The sequence below is a fragment of the Echeneis naucrates genome, chromosome 6 (genome assembly GCF_900963305.1).
Source record: "Echeneis naucrates chromosome 6, fEcheNa1.1, whole genome shotgun sequence".
Classification (NCBI taxonomy): Eukaryota; Metazoa; Chordata; class Actinopteri; order Carangiformes; family Echeneidae; genus Echeneis; species Echeneis naucrates.
Window position 1 is genome coordinate 6,763,209 of NC_042516.1, and position 20,422 is coordinate 6,783,630.

The window sequence follows — 20,422 nt, forward strand, 5'->3', positions numbered from 1 at the left end:
AAAAGCCAATTTCAAAGTTGCACGGCAGTTCAGCCGTGTGTTGCATGATGGGATAATGAACAGTTACAGAGACAGGTCACAGAGGAGACAAAAAGTCACTGGATCAGCAGACCGTTCTCTGTCTGTAGCTGCACTCCTGCGACAAAGACATAGCTAAGGAAAAAAACTGCATCTGAAATTTCTACATCTACAATACGGTTGCTCTGAAAACTGTCAGGGCCAGGCTTTGTCCTTTGGACCTCACGATAAAGCCCCAACCGAGGATCGCAACCTTTCATCTGGAATTTCATTTCAAGTACTCCGTCTCTGTGCGTTTCTGTTTGTTTGTTTCCAGGCCTGTATGTCTTTGAGCCATAGAAAAGCGATAAGAACACACATTAACACAGATCATCCCAAGTAAACCCTCAGAGGTACAACTTGATGTAGTTAAAGGAGAAATAACCAATCACAACTTTGGCTTCACTGAAAACCTTAACATGATTTGCAGCTAAGTTGGAGCCCAGTGAGCATGTGTGTTATCCAATTTTCATTGTTCTTTGGGATTGAAGTGATGTTCCAAATCATCTTATAGGCAGAGCTAATGTGGTTTCAATTGATCACAGGTTTGACGGAGAACCATTTTCTCATTGTCTGTCAGGTGCCCGGGGATAGCATTGAGTAAATGTTTATATCTCCCAGAAAACTGAATATGTGAGCATGAATATATACATCTGGCTTTATCTAACTACACGCAGGTGATAACCCTGTTCCTCTACATTCACAGCAAACACACCGTTCTTCATGAGTATATCCCATTAAAGCCCCTCTTCACCATAAGCCCCAGTGGATAAAATAAAATACTGCACTTCTCCGTATTGACTGGGTAAAATGAAATAATCTATGATGCATGAACAAGCTCTAAATGAAATAATAATGTCCTTAGCAGTGAAAAACGGATTGGTGGTACAGTAATTGAACAGATTTATTTCCACCCATTGGAAAATGGGAGGAGAGGGGGGCAGCAGCGGTAGTCTGCTGAAAACTGCCCTGCTATTTTATTTAATCTCATATTGGAGGAATTATTGGCTGGTAATCTATTGTTAAACATCATTTAGGGTGATGGATTGAGAGCGTCAAGCTTTTCCCTATGTAATCAATTCATATCTCATTAGCACATATTATTTATGATTCTCATAATGTCCCTGCAGGGACAGGCAGAGGGGGGGTTGGGGGAGCTGGCCCCACTGGAGGCCTCAGCTGTTGCTAAAATGAAGTGTGACATACTGTAGCTTATGACCTAATAACTGCATATATAAAAATGATTTTGCTTGCGCTATTGATTCGTCCGCGGCCATTCTATAAAAGAATAGAGAAGATGAAGGGCCACGACTCCCTGCTCCCCCTTCAGCATTCAGGAAAAACGACATTTAGAGAGAAGAAAAACAAGAAGTTTCCACACATCAACAAAACAAAGTCTAAACAGAGGAAATTAGCTCATCAGGTGAATACTGACGACAAAGTGAAAAGGTCGCACAACCAAGAGCATAATCTATTCTGTGTAGAGTGGAACTTAGCAACAGCTAAACCGCTAAACAACAATGGATCTCTATTAAATCCTCAACAGTGAGTGTGAGGGGTTCTGTCATGACGGCTGCACTTTATTTTGATGCGATGGTCACACTCTGTCCTGTAAATACTATGGTCACAGTCTGGTTTGGGTCCAGTGTGGGACTTGTGAAAGTAGCAACAATGTAGAATGTGGGTTCAAGATGCGTCTGTGGTTTTTGTGTTACATTTGATTTAAAGCCGCAAAATGTTTCTGTAAAACGCATAGACTAAAGGCAAGATGGAAAATGGGTTAATGGTGAGACAAGGCAACAACATTCTGAGAGTATTTTAGGATTATATTCAAATATATCTGTAAATACAGATAGAATATAGTATCTGCGCTGTCAGAGTCTCTGGTGTCGAATGTGTCTAAATCCTTTTTTAAAGAACTATTTAAAAAAATGATCGTCAGAGGGAAATCATTGGGCAAAATGTGTGTTAAGGTGACTGAAAAATAAGAAAAAAAGCAAAATGATTATTCCTGACAGGCTTGAAAGGTCTTAGGTCTGAGATGTGTGATCAATATCCTGGACAGCAGCATGCTGAGCTGCAGGAGCTTTCCCACTGTTCACTGAGCCAGCGCAGAAAAGGAAAAGTGTCATATTGTGATCTTTATCCAGTAATCGTCCCGACACACAGTCAAGTGATATATATGTCCGCCCATTTGCTCCGGGGCTGCTCGACTGTCCGCAGTGTGCAGAGCAGCTGTAACATCTCTGTTGGGTAACACATCCTGGTAACACTTGGCCACAGAAAAAGCCCAGAGTTAAGAGAAGCGAATGTGTGGAAGTAAAAGAGAAAAAGCAATTATAGACAAGTTATGTTCAATTGGCCACTGTCGCAACACAACGGCCTAAGAATGGATGGATACCGGTGATAAGTTTCTCGATCAGTCGATGTTTATTTTCGGCAACCACGCAAAACAAGCTGTTCAGCTAAGCAGATGCACCACCTGTTCAACAACACCGCATTTGTCATCTGACTGCTCTCAAATCTAGACCTGTAAAAAGATAACTAACAGATTCACACCCTTTTGTTTTGAAGGGAGCATTTTTTCAAAATGTAGACATCAACCACTTGAACAATAATATTGGCAGTCCAATAGAGCAGACTTCCAAGGTCTTATTAAAATGTTCCATTTTATTTAGAGATCTGCTCTATGTAAAGTGCCTTGATGTGACTTGGCGCTATATAAATTAATTGAATTTGATTTGATCTGAGCATCGTACTACCATTTACAAAACAAATTGACAGCTGTAAATGAACACAATATTTTCACAACTGCCTGCACGCAAATGAGAGACAAGTGGCTTCCTGTCCTGTATAATGCGCTGCAGTGACTAAGTGAGAAATGCCAAAGTCAACAAAAGCCTTAATTTAAATATACATCCACACATGGGCAGAGCTCTGTCTAAAGGATATTTTAGACAAGCATGGTGCCTGAAAAGCAAAAGAGGGAAATATGATCAAATGGCATTGTCACAAATTACTCCCTCATCCTTTAGGACAGACTTTTGATCATAAAGGTCACAGACACCTCTGAAAGGATTCATTGTCAGCCCGTCCTATGAAGAATATTAATTTATTACGATTTCAGACTTCAGTTCAATGAATTTGCTTTGCATGAAATTTTGACTGGATGTTAAGGATGATGAGGAATTAACCCACGAGTTGATCCGAAATGCGGTGTCTGACGTGTTTATGAAAACAGAAGAACCCAGGCTGCCTGTAGTGGTGGATTCGCAGGTCAAGGATGAAACATGAGGATCCCAGAGAGTGAGGAAATGGAGATGGCAAGACTGGGAAATCATTATATTGAACCATTACCTGTTGAACTGAAGTGTTTTGCAAGCTCATCAGGCAGACCTGGGTGTTCTCATCACGGCAGTTGGTGATAAAAACTTGTGGCTAAAGATAAAACCACTGTGAGTCATTTTCTATCGCTTGATCCAATCACAGCCATCGGGGTTGGTACTCAAGTCAAGGTGGCCGCAGCAATGCCTTTTCAAAATAATGTGGAGGGGACCTGCTGTTGGCTGCGGAACATGTGTACATGGCACCTGAGTGTTCTGAAAATAAAAATCCCTGCCAAAAAAACGTGCTTGTCAAAAGACATTGTGAGATAAATGCAATACATTCCAGAGATGCAAAATGTCATATCCAAATCAAAACCTGACGAAAGTCCCACTTTAGATGCGTGAAATGAATCGATGAACACCGATAAGATATGTTTTTTTTTAAATCCACATTCAGCTCTTCAGGGTGATCAATGAGCTCTGCCACAGACAAAAACAGGATGCTCACACAAGTTTCTGATGTCTCTGTGTCAAGTATGAGTGAGTATTTAAAGTGTTTAACACAAAGATCTTTCCCAGTGAAATAGGTGGAGTGAGTCTAATCCGCTGCTTTATTTCACTCTACCCTGGATATTTAGTTCAGATGGAGGACCCAGAGGCTTCGCCTTCACTAATGTCATACCAGAGCAGTCCAGTCTGATGTTTAAACCGCACCATTCAGGAGCAAATGATTGGAACAGCACCTTTTGGCTCACGTCATAGAAATGCAAACACACTGCATAGGAGACGAAACCTCAGGAGCTTCTTGTCTCAAGTGTGTATCAGTTGAACCAAGGATCTATAAAATGCAGTACAATTCACTGTGCGATTGTTTAAAAGAGAAGGACGTTACTTTTCATGTCCCACAGTGGGTAAATTGGGTGTGCAAAACAAGGACCACGACCATCAGAGCTATTCATCACGTCTGCCTTCATCCCAGCAAGACTCCCACCCTATGAATGAAAGCGTGGAGGTCCCGGGGTGCTGCTCTGAAGCAGAATCTAATCTCAAACAATATTTGTTGTGGCAAATGCAGGATAATTCACATAGCTATATAGAAAAACAAAGATTATCACATGTAACTCATGGCTTACTGTAAAAATTGACGTTTTTTGGTTGTTGTTGTTGTTTTTTGGGGTTTTTTTTTTTTTTTTTCAGCTACGTTTTGTACATCGTTGATTATGCTTTCCCTGTGCGCCTGACTGAGGATGTATCAATAAGCAAGGCGTTGATAACCTTTTCTTATACAAAGCTGACATCTACTGGGCGACTACAGCACACATGAATTGAAAATCAAAAAGAGTGAAATATCATAAAAGATTCAACCATAAAAAATGTTATACAGTAAATACAATACGGTTGGAAGCTCTTTTAATAACCAGAGTATCAGTTTATGCTGCATACATTGAATCCGGTTCACCTGTTGGGAGTATGTAAAACAATTTAAAGTGCGCCACAAGTTCAGCTACGGGCAAAGCTTTGTTTCAGCTTTCAAACTTAAATTCATAGTTTTCTCTTCACTGACTTCGTCCTCACAAACCTGCCATGTTGTATGAGTCTTTGTTGCATTTCCCATGCTCCAGCATTTGAGAGGCATCTGCTAAGTTATTCATAAAGCCCCATTACTCCTTATGCATTTTTAATTGGCCAGACATAGCCTTTATGTCATTATATGGAGGCTTGTAATGAATATTTACTGTCCAATTATTAATGGCCTTGCCGATTAATAACAACCTGCAAGGATAGCACATTAAATTCCATCACACTTTTCAGTCTCAGAGGGATTGTGCTATAAATTGATCACTTACATTTAATCATAGTGTTGCACTTGTTCTTCATTCTTTCACCTTCATGCTAGAATTTTTTTTTTTTTTTTATCTGTAACCATTTAAAGTACTGTAGATAAATCGCGTCAGTCTACGTGTGCTCTGAAAAGATCTAGTGACTCTGGGTTTGGTCTCGCTCCATTTGGCCCTCATTGGTTACTGAGTACAATATTATTATTATTTATTATTTTTTTTTTTTTTTTCTGGCCACACAGTATGTCCTTACCTTGAATATCACCGAGGTTTGTCACCTTTTCTTATCCCATAGCTGCTCAGCCTCATGCCATCCCATCACTCACACACACATCACTCAAGGATTTAAAAATCTTCAGCAACATGCGGATAGCCACACTTCGTTTGCAGATAACTTCATTTTTGTAAAACATGAGGAAGGAGGCCAAAGGAGAAGAGCCCACAGAGAATGCACAAATGTTCAAAAGTGTTGAAGCATCAAAACTGTCTGCTGCTTCAGTTATTAGTTTACTTTATCCTGCCACCTATTGTTGGATTTTAGGCCAAAGAAGCACTCCTTTTGTTTTGTTTTGTTTTTTTTCTTTCTGAGCTAAGGTTTCACCGCCAGATCAACTTCACTGATGGAAACACACACATGCAGTTTCGCCCTACAAGAGCTGTCCTGTCCACTGTCTGTCTACTTGTAGTATTTCTTTAATCACATTTACAGCTGAAAAAACCTGACTGCTGCATGTGACATCAGCCAAGTGATACAATGGTGTGACAGGACAAGAGTGGCGGCGTATGGAGCAGTGTAGAGAGGAGAGTAAAACACTTCCTCAAACACGTTCACTTCCAAAGGGGGGAGAAGTCACCGGGTGATTGATTTGAGTTGAAATAGGAAAAACCTTCACTGAAGATGCATCAGCACATATGAAATGCTGCTGCCCTTAATTGAAGGAAGGTATTGATATCAACCCCTTTATTTCATGGAAAACATTTTTGACTGAGCTATAGCGATTGAATTTCTAGTTGGGTGTCCTCCATTCTACAAGACACCTGTCTCTTATCTCCCTCTTATCTGTGAGGATCGAAGCATGAAGACTCTTGAATTACCTATCCATACAATGTCATCTGTTTGTCCCCCAAGTTGGTGTAACCTGACCTTGAAATCAGAGCCACCGAAAATAAATAAATGAAACCCTAATCAAAAATGCTACTCTCCTTTGGATGGGTGTCAAAGAGGAAGGATGATCCGTCCTGATTTGATTTTGTTTCCAAACCACATGATGCATTCGGACAATTAAAATTTCAGCAAGTCATTCGCTGATAGCCCTGTGAGTGAGTGCCGCTGGGCCGGGTCCCGGTTTTGGATTTCTTGCGGTTCTGCCGACACTCTGAGGGCAGGTTATTTATTTTGGCCCTGTGCCATGTCTGAGAAAACCATGTTTCTCTGAGTGTGTGTCTGGAGTCATAGAGCAAGGTCACAAAGTGTTCAAAGGGACCCAGAGAGCTCACTGTAGCAGAGAACGGGCTGCTCCGCATCCACTGCTTCCACAACTACTGTATAAATTATTTCATGGTGTCTGTCTTTGTCTTCCGCACGCATGAATACCCAACTGCTTATTCATTAAAATGGTACAATATCAATATCAAGGAATATGTGAAGACTTTTTGACTGAGGCTAGTTTTATGTTTTAGACTAGACTATGATTTGAAATGTCAATTATGTCAAAAAAGTTACACTTCTTACACAATGTTTCCCCATTGAAGCTGAATTAAAGGTGATTTAATCACAAATCTCTCTTTTACAGAGACCACAAAGAAATTAAGGCGTTTCACATCCAAATATGCCGCATGTATTAAGGATTCATAGATTGAGTAAATGATTCAGAGTTTCTGTATGACCGTCAGTTAGAGTTTAAACATTAGAAGATGAATGTATCGAGTTGGACAGAAGACAGAAGCGGCACCATGTAAAGTGTTTAATGTCTATAATCGTGTAAAAAGTAGTCAGAGAGTGAGGTGACAGTTATTAAATATCAGATCATGTATAATTATTAAAGGTGAATTTGGTCGAGCTAAATCTTATTGCACACAAGCAAAGACACATATTTTGTTCAGTTTCTTGATGACAGCAATAGCTACTGTTGGAGAATTCACCGTGTGGTTATTAGTGAGATAGCAAGTTTCTCCAATTCAAAAGTAATTTAACAATGAGGCATTAAAGCAGGAAGTTTTTCCTCACAACTAAACAAAAGCAGACACGTGTGCATGTGCTAACGGGTTTGTTCCCGCATCCCCGTGTGTAAATGTGCTCAAAGAGGCTTGTGTGCAGCCACTTGTGGAATGTTTCGCAGCGAGTGTGGCATGGCCCTGTGGAGATAAAAGAAAATGAAACTGAATGTGATTAAGATGAAGTCATCAAGAATAATCTGCTGCTGCAAAGCAACACTGCGGGGACTTCTAATAGGGGATACTGCTGTGTTGGGCAATGGACGAGCAGATATGGGTGTGCAGCAGTCCGTGACACCTTTTTACCCAGAGGGGTCCATCCACAGAGGAGTCTGCTGAGAGTGACAGCATTGATGATGTCATCAAAATGGGCCCTGGCATGATGGGCTTGAGAGCGATGCCCGGCTGGGGGGGAATTGTCGATTTAGTAAGCAGTGAAGCATAGCAACTCCACTACAGGCAGTGCATAATTCCCAGCAATGCAGGGAGAGAACATTTCTTTAAAAAAGAAAGAAAGAAAGAAAGAAAAAAGTGGGTTTTATGGCTTCACCATAAATAATGAAACACAAATGGCGTTCCATACCTCCTGGCTGACTGCACAGGGCAATTTTTTGTTTTTCTTATTACACTCCATTGGGTTTTTTCCTCATTGAATTTTAATCTTGGAGAAACAAAGACCACTCTTCACAAACAAGTCAACAGGAAATAACTAAATGAGCGCTCCTCAAGGATTAAAAACAGTCTGGGAACTTTCTTTATAGGTTTTGCATTATTGTCTGATTGTCTGAATAGAAGTTGTGACAGTGTTTTTTACCCAGGGTGTGAAAGAAAGTATCAGTTCTTTCATGCTCATTTCCCCTGTGCTTTTTCTTTCAGCAGGTAAAAGTGAATGAAAATTACACAATTCATCAAGACGTTTTTTCCTTTGGCGGTAAAAATACAAGAACCATTCAGTTTGTGTGAAAACTATATCCAATTAAAGAGCAAAAGCTGAGTAAGGAGTTATTTCTTTTTTCTGAGTTTTTTTTTTTTTTTTTTTTTTACATTGACCAGATATATTTACATGCAGACAATTTCCAAGCATTCATGTCAATAAAGTTTTGGTTTGTTTGTTTGTTTGTTTGTTTTTTGGCTTGTTATAAATTTAAGCCTATACAATGTCCACCAACAATAACAGCCTGTAACACAGCACGGAGGGTGTACGTGATGTAAATTTCTCAGTAAGGCCTCAATGGTATTAACGCTCCAGTTTATACCCGCGTTCAGGGGATTGGTTGCGTTTTTGAAGTTACGATCCTGCCACCAAGTGGGAAACTCAAAGCATTACAATTTGTCTGAATTCCTTTCTACACAGGTGGGATCATTTCAGCAACCTAATATTAATGGGGACACTCAAACAGTCAGGAGTGAGGGCTCAAGCTTTTCAACAAATTCATTAGTATTCAGATACAGTTATGTTTTACGTACGCACTGTTCATGCTCACAGTTTTGACTGTGACTGAGTACTTCATGGACCTTTTAGTATGCCAGTGCTACCTCAATGTATTGCAAAGCAAATATTTACTGAAAAGAAAATTTCTTCCAAGCCCAGACCTCATCTGTGACATCTTGCCCCTTTGTTCTGTCTGAAATAATACTTGGCAAGACCTGGTACCTGTGAATGACATTCCCATTCAGGGACCTTCAGGAATGTTATCACAACAAAAATTAGTCGCAGTTATAATGATTGTCAGTCCAACATATAAGCATACTTTATACTTTACTACTGCTGCTATAGCTGCTACGGCATTACAACACTCCCTCTCCCAGGGTTTTTTACCATGAATCCGCGGCTTCTTCCAGGAAAGCCTTAAATTTAAAAAGATACCTTTGTATTCAACAAAAAATATGACTGAGCGTGAACTTATTTCCGGGACATAGTGAAGTATGAATGAATGACCGAGAGCTCCGTCCATGAGATTGGTTGCCCTTGATCTTCATCTGTCTGGACTGAGAAATGGCTCTCCCATGATCAGGTCTCTGCCTGCTGGATCTGATCACATGATTGGACTTTTCGTTACTCGGACATGTCGAGCCGATGCATTTGCTGCACAGCCTCCTCCGCCCTTCGGTGTCCACTTCCTTCACCACTCTGGAGCAGTGTTTGATTATGTTTCGTAAACAAATCCTCTTACAGAGAACACATTTGGAATAGTGGAACAGTAATAACATCCGTAGCCATGAGTCCATTACTGCTGCCTGAATGATGGAGAGAAGTTAAAAACAAACCGCAATGTTACATTTCTCATTTTTCTTTCCCCCATATGTTTTATTTGCCCCTTGTTTGGTCTGTGTCTGATCTAATTACATGTGACAGGATTCAGCACAGTCCTGGCCCTGCTTTTATCTGCCAGCTGCCAGTTCTCCTCTCACCTACATCCCTCACCTTAATTATATGCTAATTATCATATAATTATCATCGAGTTAGCCCATAATGTATCCATTTATCAGCGTTTGTTTCGTGCATATTGTTATGTCCCTGGTCGAGGGGAAGCCTCAACACAACATGGTTTAAGCCCTCACTCTTCCCACTTCCAAGGATGGATTCACATTTTTAAGACAGGTGCAATGTCCAAGGCAAACCCTGAACTGACCTACTTGATTAATAAAAAAAGACAAGAAATTAGCATAACTCCTAATTGGAAAAGAGGAGAAAATGGAATACAGAAAGGAAAGTTGCTTCTCCCTCATACGTACTGCTACTGTGATAAATGTAATGGCAGATTTCACATATTTACATTATATAAAGCAGCTAGGTATTGCTCTCAAGCTCTCACAAAACATACTCGAACTAGACAGCAGTTCAATAAGTCTGACAAACATAGCAAACACACAAACCAACCAATCGCATGGCCACCAGCCTTGGGTGTGAGAAGGAGGGATCAGCTGGAGCTGATCAGGTGGATCAGAGCCAAACAGCACACAGGAACAGGCCACCTGCACATCGAACGCAGGACACACACTCTGAGGTGAAGAGAGAGACAGATGTCAGTCAACACAAGACAGAACAAATGTCCGCAGATCATAACAATATAAGAAGAATGTATTCTTACTGTAGCATCAGACTTATCTATAGCAGCAGCCCAAAGTGGATGGAATTCACAGTACAATTTATCCAACCTGGGTAGTCGACTTTTCGTTCCAGGGTAAAAGGGAACCTGTTCCAGGAGAGGTGCGTGCTTTAGTTTACAGTTTTAAAGTGATGCCAACATTTTTCTTGTACCCCTAAAGCTACTTAATTAATGTAGTTGATTACAAAGTTTTCCTCTGAAATGCAGTGATGAAGCAGGATTAATCAACATTAAATGAAAATGATCAAGTTAAGTCCAATTACTTCAAAATTGCACTTTTGAAGTACTTACAGATGCTAGATCACACTAAATAACCAACAGAATTACACAAAAACTAATCAAATTCAATAAAAACACTCAACACTGATTTATTTTCTCTACAGCTAATCTTCACACTGTTCATAGATAGAGATGATATTTTATTTTGGGAACGGAATGCTCAACCAACATTGTAAACAGACGGGCGCCCTGTCAACTGAAAGTGTGAAATAAAGCAAAAGTTTGTATTTTTAAGAGGTTTCCCACAAGCTCAATAAGGATCAACCAACAATAACGTCCTAAAGTAACATATTTTATTATTATAATCCTATGTGTGTGCCCGTCTACAGCCTATCGACAATAAGCAATGTTTTAAAAAAAAAGGAAATTTAAAAAAACTTCCACAACACTGAACTTTGTTTTCGATAAATAATCCTCTTGTCTATAGCTCTCCATGGAAAATTAGTTTCAAGGTTACATCAGATGTGACTGTCTCCCTCATCTTCCAATCAAAGTGTGAATTCAAGGTATGAACGCGTGCAGCTAATTTAAATGGGAACTTCTATCTCTTAATATCCCTCCTCAACTCATATATACTCATATATGGATGAATGAGGACATCCCGCTTGACAGCATTTACCAACAGAATAAGTAAAAGGAGTTCAGCCTGCAGAGGTCACCAAAACACAGTGCATAAAATCTCCAGTGCTCTGTCCTTCCGTCCTCCCACAGCGAGAGCGGCCAAGCACACACTGATGTCGTTGTCGCCAGAAGGAAAACATGGATACTGCTCTATTCATCTTCCAAACCAGGTCAGGGTTATGGCTCTAATCATAGGAATTGCCAAACGGTATTCTCTTGTATATATATATATTTTTTTTTTTTTTTTTTTGAGGGGGGGGTACATTTTTATTGTTGATGTTTATGTATATGTGTGTGTGTGTGCGTGTGGTTGCGCACAAAAATGGAATTTGCCAGTAATACCGTTGATGGGTGGATTCAATTGAGGTATTTGATTACAAACACAAACCCAAACTGTACTTGTGCAGCCTCCCCTGGATTTGATGACAATATCATATCGGGATTGATCACGGTAAAATGATTGAACTTCACTTCAGATTTAATGTTCAAAGCCTATTGGCATGGCAGGGAAGTGAAAGGTTCAAAGCCAAGAGACAAATATGAATTTCAGCATTATGATATTTGAAATAAACTTAAATCCATTTATGTCTAAAATGATAAAAGCACCTACGGAGCCAATTTCCTCTTGACCCCTTAGCTCACTTTTTTTGTCTGACTTTGTGGACTAAAAAGCAGTAAATGGAGGCTGCTGCTTTTGTGCAGCAGAGAGGCACAGAAATAGACTGACAAAGAGATACAGTCAATTCTATTAGACCCAATTTGACTCTAAACCAGATGTTGTTCAGCTGTAAAGCTGTTCCGTCGCCATAGTTACTTGATAGTCAGCAAAAACAGCCCTAAAAGTGAATATAGGATGTGCAGGCACTAGGTGAACAGGACTCCAAATGAATGAAAACATGTTTGAAGGTAAATAAGTAACTGTTCTTGAGAACGTTAACCTAAAAGGTGACAGAAATTTTGCTTGCAGACCATCTCCTGCCCCAGACAGCCAGAGAATAAGTTACTGCGGGTTCAAGGGATCACAAAAAGGTATTAGAATTCGAATTGAATGTCTCAGCCAAATTTCATGGCAATCCATCTGTTGGTAGTTGAGACCGTTCAGTCCAGATCAAAGTGATGGATTGAGCACAGATGAACAGAGACATTGCTATCACTCGAGCCTCGCTGCTGCAACTGTGGCCAGGTCCTCGACAGTGATAATGTTCAGAAGAGCAGAAGACGGGTGGACTATTCATTTTGAATTCGGCAGGCTGCCTCCCATTATCACCTAAATTGGACATAAAATCCTGTTTTGCAGAAGGTTTGCACAGGCTGCATCTCTCCCCATTGTTAGGTGGCCCCAATTAGTCTGAATAGTTAAAATGCCCCCATGAAATTATCCTACAAACATCAACACATTGTACATCACATCAATGGATCCTTGATTTTAAACAAGACTAAATAAGAAGAAAGCCTCAAGTGCCTCAAGTACTCTAACTTGTGATTGCAGCATCATATTCAATGACGTCTTGAGGAAAAGGTGGCGATCACTGACAAAAGAAATGGTTTACATAGATGAAAAATCAACAGTTTATTTCAATTAATGGTGCTTCCTTTGCTCCCAGCAGCAGCATTGGTCTATTTCAGCATGATTCAACAAGGTGCTGGAACCCTTCCAAACAGATTCTGCTCCATGGTGACAGTTATACGAAGCAGCTGCAGATTTATGTTTACGCTGCTGTCATTTTTACCACCTGTTACGCTCAGTTGGATTTAGATCTGAGTGGAACCACCTTAAAATGATGTGAGCTTTGTCACACGGCACCTTATCCAACTGGAAGTGGCCATTACAACACATATAAACTGTGCTCATGCACAGTATGTTATGGCATTAATGCGCCAGTGGTTTAATATACACGAGCAGGATGTTTTATTAAGCAAAGAGCAGGTCAGGTGATCACCGCTGCAGCCTCTACCTGTACTAAGGTGACAGGAGTGGGTCCCCGCTATAGTTTTCTGAAGGATCATCCAAAAAAGCTTTCCTGCACTGCGCTTGCTACACTTTCCTCATTTGATTTTCTCTCGTCTTCCCATTAGTCTGACCTTTCTCCTTGTCTATGCCACTCATGGAATTTGTTTGTTTTTTTTGCCATGTTGCTTTGTTGTTGCACACTTCTGAGTAAAGTCTGGAGCCTGTTGCATATGAAGACTGTCACAGTCCATGAATGCATTCATTCTGGATCTGCTATTGATTTCCATATCGCCGACTCTTCTGCATTTCAGACCCTCATATAGCCCTGCTGGTCCATTTCCACTCACCTCTCATTTCATGATTGCTCATTCTGTCCCAAGCCACTTTCTTTGCCCTCCCGCCTGTCACAGACCACTGCCCACATCCCAACCTCTCCACTTTCCACTTCCCCTAGCTTGTTTTTCTCCGGGAGGGTTTTGCAAAGGTGGACTGTTTTAGTGTTATTGATTCCTCCTAACAACAGCCATGACAGAGGCTTCCAGATGATCAGCTGTTTTGTGAGACGCGATGACTATTACACAAGGCTCCAAGTCAATCTATCACATTTCCTCCCCATTGTGATGTTTGATCAAAACAGCTGAACCATATTCCTATGTCTGCATGTTCTATTATCACCTTTTTTAACCTTTTGTTGTTCATATCAGATGTTTTGGGTTTTTTTTTTTACAACAGCATTGCACCAAAAACTGTGACTTGGTCCCTTGCATGTCATCAGTTTAATTATATTAAGAATGATAGTGAAGTAGCAAAATGTTTACAACAATGACTCAGCTATGACAATGCCATGGTGTCTTTAATTTGCCCTGTGCATGTTCTGATGATGTATCCTGGGGGGCACATCTTTTGGAGACCGCATCTGAAGAACAGTTGCGTCACAGTGATGCAACAAGGCTGTTCTAGTTCAAATGTCCCTACAATGTAGCCTTTTTTTTTCTGGGCAGCAAAGACATAGTTCAATCTGGAACGAAATAACATGACAGCACATGGAAAATTGAAAAATGCAAGGAGCGGAGGGCAGGCTTTGTCGTCAGATCCAAGCTGGTTTGGGTTGTACAGGTAAGTGATGTATGGTGTGTCTCTGTTGCATGAAATGAGATGTCACAAGACATTCTCATCACGCCTGTCACACTGGTATTTCAGCCCAGTCGTGCACTGCAGAGCTGTCGTTAAAGACATCACACCACAAACACACTTGATTTATTTACTCTTGAAAACTGAAAATGGAGAAATTAACTATACACAGCATCATGGACCACCACGACTGTGCCAGTCAGGAATGAGCCCTTCATCGCCGTCTTATGTGAAGTACTTTTACTGCAATCTTTTCACTGCCACAAATCTTATGAAATTTTTTAAGTATATATTTTTTTGCAAACCACGGACTGTGATAGCAAACTTGACTCACGTGGTGCGTATGAGATTCTATCAACCTGTCCAGAGAGCAATTGGCTTCTGTGATTTTCCATGTGGGCTGATCAAATTTCCCTCCCAGTTTCAAAGTGCTATTTGTGCTTCTGTTATAGTTCATTAGTAAATGCTAGTTGAGTGTACTGATTCATAAAACACTCATATCACTGGAATCAAATCATCATTTCATCTAGATTATAAAAATGAAGAACATAATTTGCAGTTGCATTTAAAATTCTGCTTAAATACATGATTATTTATGAAGATTTCCATCAGCAGCTTTAGGCCAGGTTTGACTATTTCTATAGTATATCATCCGAAACATTTTCTCTCCATGATCAGCATACAAAAGAGGTACATAAACCTTTAAAATTCCTTTTTACCATGACGTCATAAATTTACAATGCAGTTGTTGAAAAGCCTCATAGTACCTGTTTGTATACTTTTTGTATACCGCTTTCAAAGGCCCAGGAAAATATCCAGATAATTTTTATATGAATCTTTTTTTTTTCCCTTTTCTTAAATTAGCAGAGAATGTTTGAAAAAACCTTCAGAGTTAATGCTTTCGCTCATCTGGCGTTGCCACGTGAACAACTGAATGTTGAGATAAATTAAGTAATTGCAAATCGTAGCTGCATTTTAATTGTCAGACAAGATAAGATGATGACATGAGATGTTATTAACTCCGAATATTTTCCAAAAGAATCAAGGCCCCCTTTTTCCAATCATAAATTTTAAGCTAATATGTGCAGAGGATGTTCAAACAAATGCACTTTCACCATAATCAATGAAAGGTCTCCACGCTCCCCCATCTCTTTTCTCTCCAACTCCATTTCCCTACATTTTGAAACTAGTGGAGTGTGTGGACAGGACTGAACTGGATTTCAACAATATATTGCATCTCACATCTGAAAAACCAATTTCTATGAAAATCACAGTAAGTAAGGGGTTGCTTTTTCAGTTTCTGCAACTGTATATTCCAACAGTCTATTCATGAAAGTTTGTGATCATGGTTAATCATGCAGCGAATGTCCCAGCCCATTTTTCTTTGGTCAGTTGAAATGAATATTTTATCTTTCCAGTATTGCATTTGAAAAGCTATTGAAAGTATGCCTATTGACTGTACTTGACGGGCAGCTGTATCAGTCTTTATTTAAAAACCTGAATTGTCTTTCTCTGTCCCATTAAAACCAAATCACAGACCTGTCAAGAGGTTGTCTTCCAGTTTTAACCTGAAGAAACCTGCCAATGCTCAATCCAAAACTGGGGACAAAGTATAGGGGAATTCTTTTTTTTGGAGACAAAAACTCTGATATTAAATGACACAATGCCAGAGTAAATCAGTCGAGACCGATCTCCGATTCAAGCTATTTAGCCTTTCACACCATATTGACTTAACTGACATTTGTAATATCTTGAAAGTGCAGTTAGTCGCTCTGTAGATGTTGCCGGCCCTGTGGCCAGCTGTGCTGCATTTAAACACTTCTGATGTGAAAAGCTGAATTCCACACTGCTTGCCTTCAGTAACACTAATCCCTGACACTAATGAAGAACATATAGCAACACGCGTCACATTTACTTTGTTTCTTCATTTCATTTCATCTCTTCATTTCACTTGTTTTCGCCTATTTTAACATCATTTCTCACCATGCTACTATGTTTGTTTTCAGTCTTCCTCCACTTGTGATGTGCATTTTTTATCAGTGCCGCCATCCGCTGCCGTGTATGAAGATCAGCTAAATTCTTCTCTCATTTGTTACACTTCATACACCTTTTTTGTGTACTGTCTACTCTTTTTTTGTTTTGGGACTTTTTTGCCATCACACTTACCTCCGCCGCCTCTGTCCACCTGTCTGGTCTGTGTCAGTCTGCCTGTTTCTTGTTGCTTCCAGTCAGTTATCCAACTAAACCTGCAAAGACCCCTGTTCACCCAGCCTCAGCCTTCCTGTCTTGCTTCGCTGTCGACACTAGTCTGCAACCCGACCATTCCTTGCAGTCGCCATCAGTTTGCTACAACCACATCAACGCCAGCAACCACTCAACCCATTCACTTCCCCTCGCAGCAAAACCACCGCTGCCCACATACCCAACATTCTGCTAACCTGGTAATTACAAAAACAAGGCCAGCTATTCACATCGATTAATGTGTTCTTCTTTGTCTTTTTTTTTTTTTAATCACAGAAGTGTTCAATCAATTACTTATTCATTCATTCATTCATCTTCTACCGTTTATCTGTTTCTGGGTCGTGGGGGGTGCTGGAGCCAATCCCAGCTCATTCCGGGTGAGGGCGGGGTGCACCCTGGACAGGTGGCCAGTCCATCACAGTCCATCACAGGGCCAACACAAAAAGACAGACAGAGATGAACCACTCAGGCCTACGGGCAATTTAGAGTCACCACTGAGTCTAAACATGCATGTCTTTGGATGGTGTACCTGGAGGTTACCCACACAGGGACGGGGATAACATGCACACAGGAAGGTCTCAGGCCTGGGAACCAAACCCATGACCTTCTTGTTGTGAGGCAGCAGGGCTAACCACTATGCCTCTGTGCTGTCCTCAATTAATTCTAAAAGCTAATTTTAATTAACTCCTTATCTTAGGCTTTGGTTACCTGGTAACGACTAGAAGTTCTCAAGGTGGCTTATCCCTACCCTTGGATATATGTACAACACTGGTAGACACATTGTCAGACCTTCACAATCCTACCAACAATAATAAATACTGTTTTGTGTTGCTGGAGTTTTTAACCTTGAATTACAATAGGAAAGCTAGAAATCACTGATATACAGATGCACAGAGGGAGGGACAGAGAGCTGTTAGGTCCTCAACTTTTCGATGCTTCATGTAATATCATCAAGATTTTATTGAAGGGACCGATAAAAAAAATAAGATGATGATGATTTTTTCAACTGATTGACAGGTCACCAAAATAAAGTCATTCTTTTCTAGAATTTGCATTGAAGGGAAGTGGTCGTATTAAATATCACGATAAGTGAATTGTGGGATTGATCCTTTCCTCATTTGTGCGGATATTGAATAAGTTGTTCTGCGTTGACTGTGGAACTTATTCTCCTCCTCTACTTTTACTCAGAGAGACCAAGGTCAATGAAAAAATGAAAGTTCAATTTTCAGAATGCATGCTTTTCGTTGACTGGTTAGGTCATTTGTGTCCCAATGCACACACAGATGGCACAAAGACTGTATAAAAGCTGTTTTGTTTTGTTTTTTGACCATGGACATTAATGTGCATGGCACACGGGATGCAGAATGACCAAAACTACACACAGCTGTAGCTTTCAGTCACATGCAAAACTGCATGTGCACTTTTGTTGAATTGAGGACTTCATCTTGACATGAGACGCCATCTTTGCTGTCAGCTTTTAGCACCAGCTGTTACTGCATGCTGAAACACTCAGAAAAGTCAAAGCCAAATCAACAGTCCAATGCCACTGAAGAGTGTTAAGTGGTCATGTCAAAACGTTTCCTTGCTGCACTGATACCATTCCTCTCCTTTCCTGGTGCATGCCATGTCTTCCCAAAGGAGCACTCAAGACACAGGGACGTTGTTTTCCCTGATGCCTTTGCAGTATGACCGTCTGTCAGTCTAGTTGCACAGGCTCGTGTTTGTGCAGCTTTGTATGTTTCAATATCTCATGAGACAAGCAAAACAGGGAACCACCCAAATACTTCATTATCAGGCAATTGTGTGTGTGTGTTCTTCTGGCTCTTACAACAATGACTGGTGAGGCCATTTCTTCAATGGTGCATTATCCACAACTCTGAAATATGTAATTGGCAGGGATTTCTAGCCGTTGAAGGTTTCATTTATGTTTGAAATAAATAGCCAGCACCACAAAGAGCAAAACCCTTGTTTGAGTAAAATAAGTGGATGGTCACTTTCTGGAAACTCTGCCACTGATGTGTCAGGTAGAACTGCATTATCCTGCTTTGCCTGTAGAATTAATAACTTTGTAATTTATTGTGTGGGTCAATGTGTACTGCAAAGGCGAACAACAATGAAAAACCTGTACCTTACGGGTATTAAAAGCAAACTCCTGGATTGATAGCAGTAATACGACATATTGTCTGCTTTGTAATTGCAATCCCAAACACAAAACAGTATGGTTCCATTAGTAAAATGGAATTTATGTATTCATGCGGTTTTGTGCCATTGTCGTATAGATACAACTGTATTTGGAAGATCCAACTCCTACTGAATCATTATGTTTAGTCATGGCAAAACATTCACCATAAAGACAAAGGAAACACGGGGAAATTTAGTTTAACGGGGAAGTAAAGACACAAACATTCACACAACAATTCAGTTGCAGTTTTTATAATAGCCTGATGAGAAAATACAGCATTATTATGTGCTAACCTCAGGTGAAATTGTGTGTCACAGCATTATGTAGCAGTGACACACAGCAGACCCTGGCAGGTAGAAAGCACATAAAAAGTAAAACAGAATGCAGAAAAACATACAAAAAAATCTGTTTGCTAGACAATCTGCCACAACCAAAGAGAAAGTGACATGTGGAAGGTTTAACAACAACAATTGTGGTTGTAAAAATAGTGTTCAATTAGGAGTACAGCATCCACACAGAGAAATCCATATCGATATGGAGAGGGTCAATAAAGACAACAAATACTTTATGTTTTATATCTGTAAAAAATCTAAAATCATTTGGACATTAATGGGACTCGTTTTGTTACCCGAGGTGCTGATGGCCACATTAATTTCTACTTTGAGTCAGTGTTGTAAGACAATAAAACCCAAATCTCCCCAGGGGAGCAAATACCAATCATATGGGCCAGGCTTTTCTTGCACAAAAGACAATGTGGTTATCTAGTAAGATATGAGTCGTACCAATATGTATTACTTTGAGCAGTCTCTGTGCTTTTATTGGCTCTGCTGATTTACCTTCAGAATCTATATGGGTTTCTTATCATTGGGTGAGATGCAAGGTCAAGAAAGGACCTATAGAATTGGATTGCAACTTAGTTTGAATGTGGAAGAGGAAATTGCCACAAGCATGATCAGAGTGGGCACTTTTGATTTAGGTTATGACCCTCAGGAGGCTTGGACATTATTTCAGACAGCTACTGACCTTCTCTGCCAACGCTACGGTTGTCTCAAGCTGCTTCAGCAGTTCCCTTATGTACCTCAAAAATTATGACCAATCTGAATCAGTCGAGCCGTAAATTAAAACAGCTTGTAATGTTTCAGACATACAGATATATAGAAATGGACCAAGCACACCCAGATTTCTGGTCATCATACTTGTATAGTGTAGCCATGTCATGATTAAACAACACCTATTCATATATACAACGTACAACTAGTGTGACGTGAATGATTCAAATTGCATTATACTGTAGTTGAAGGTCATTCTATCAAAAACCTTATGTAACCAGATTCATTATTATACAGCGCTTTCACTGTCAGAGTTTCAAATTGATGCTCAGCTGTCCCTCTTCAAGTCTGTAGAATGGGTGTACAAGCAGCTCTTTCTTGACCTACTAATCAGACATCTATCTCTACCCCATTGTTGCAGCT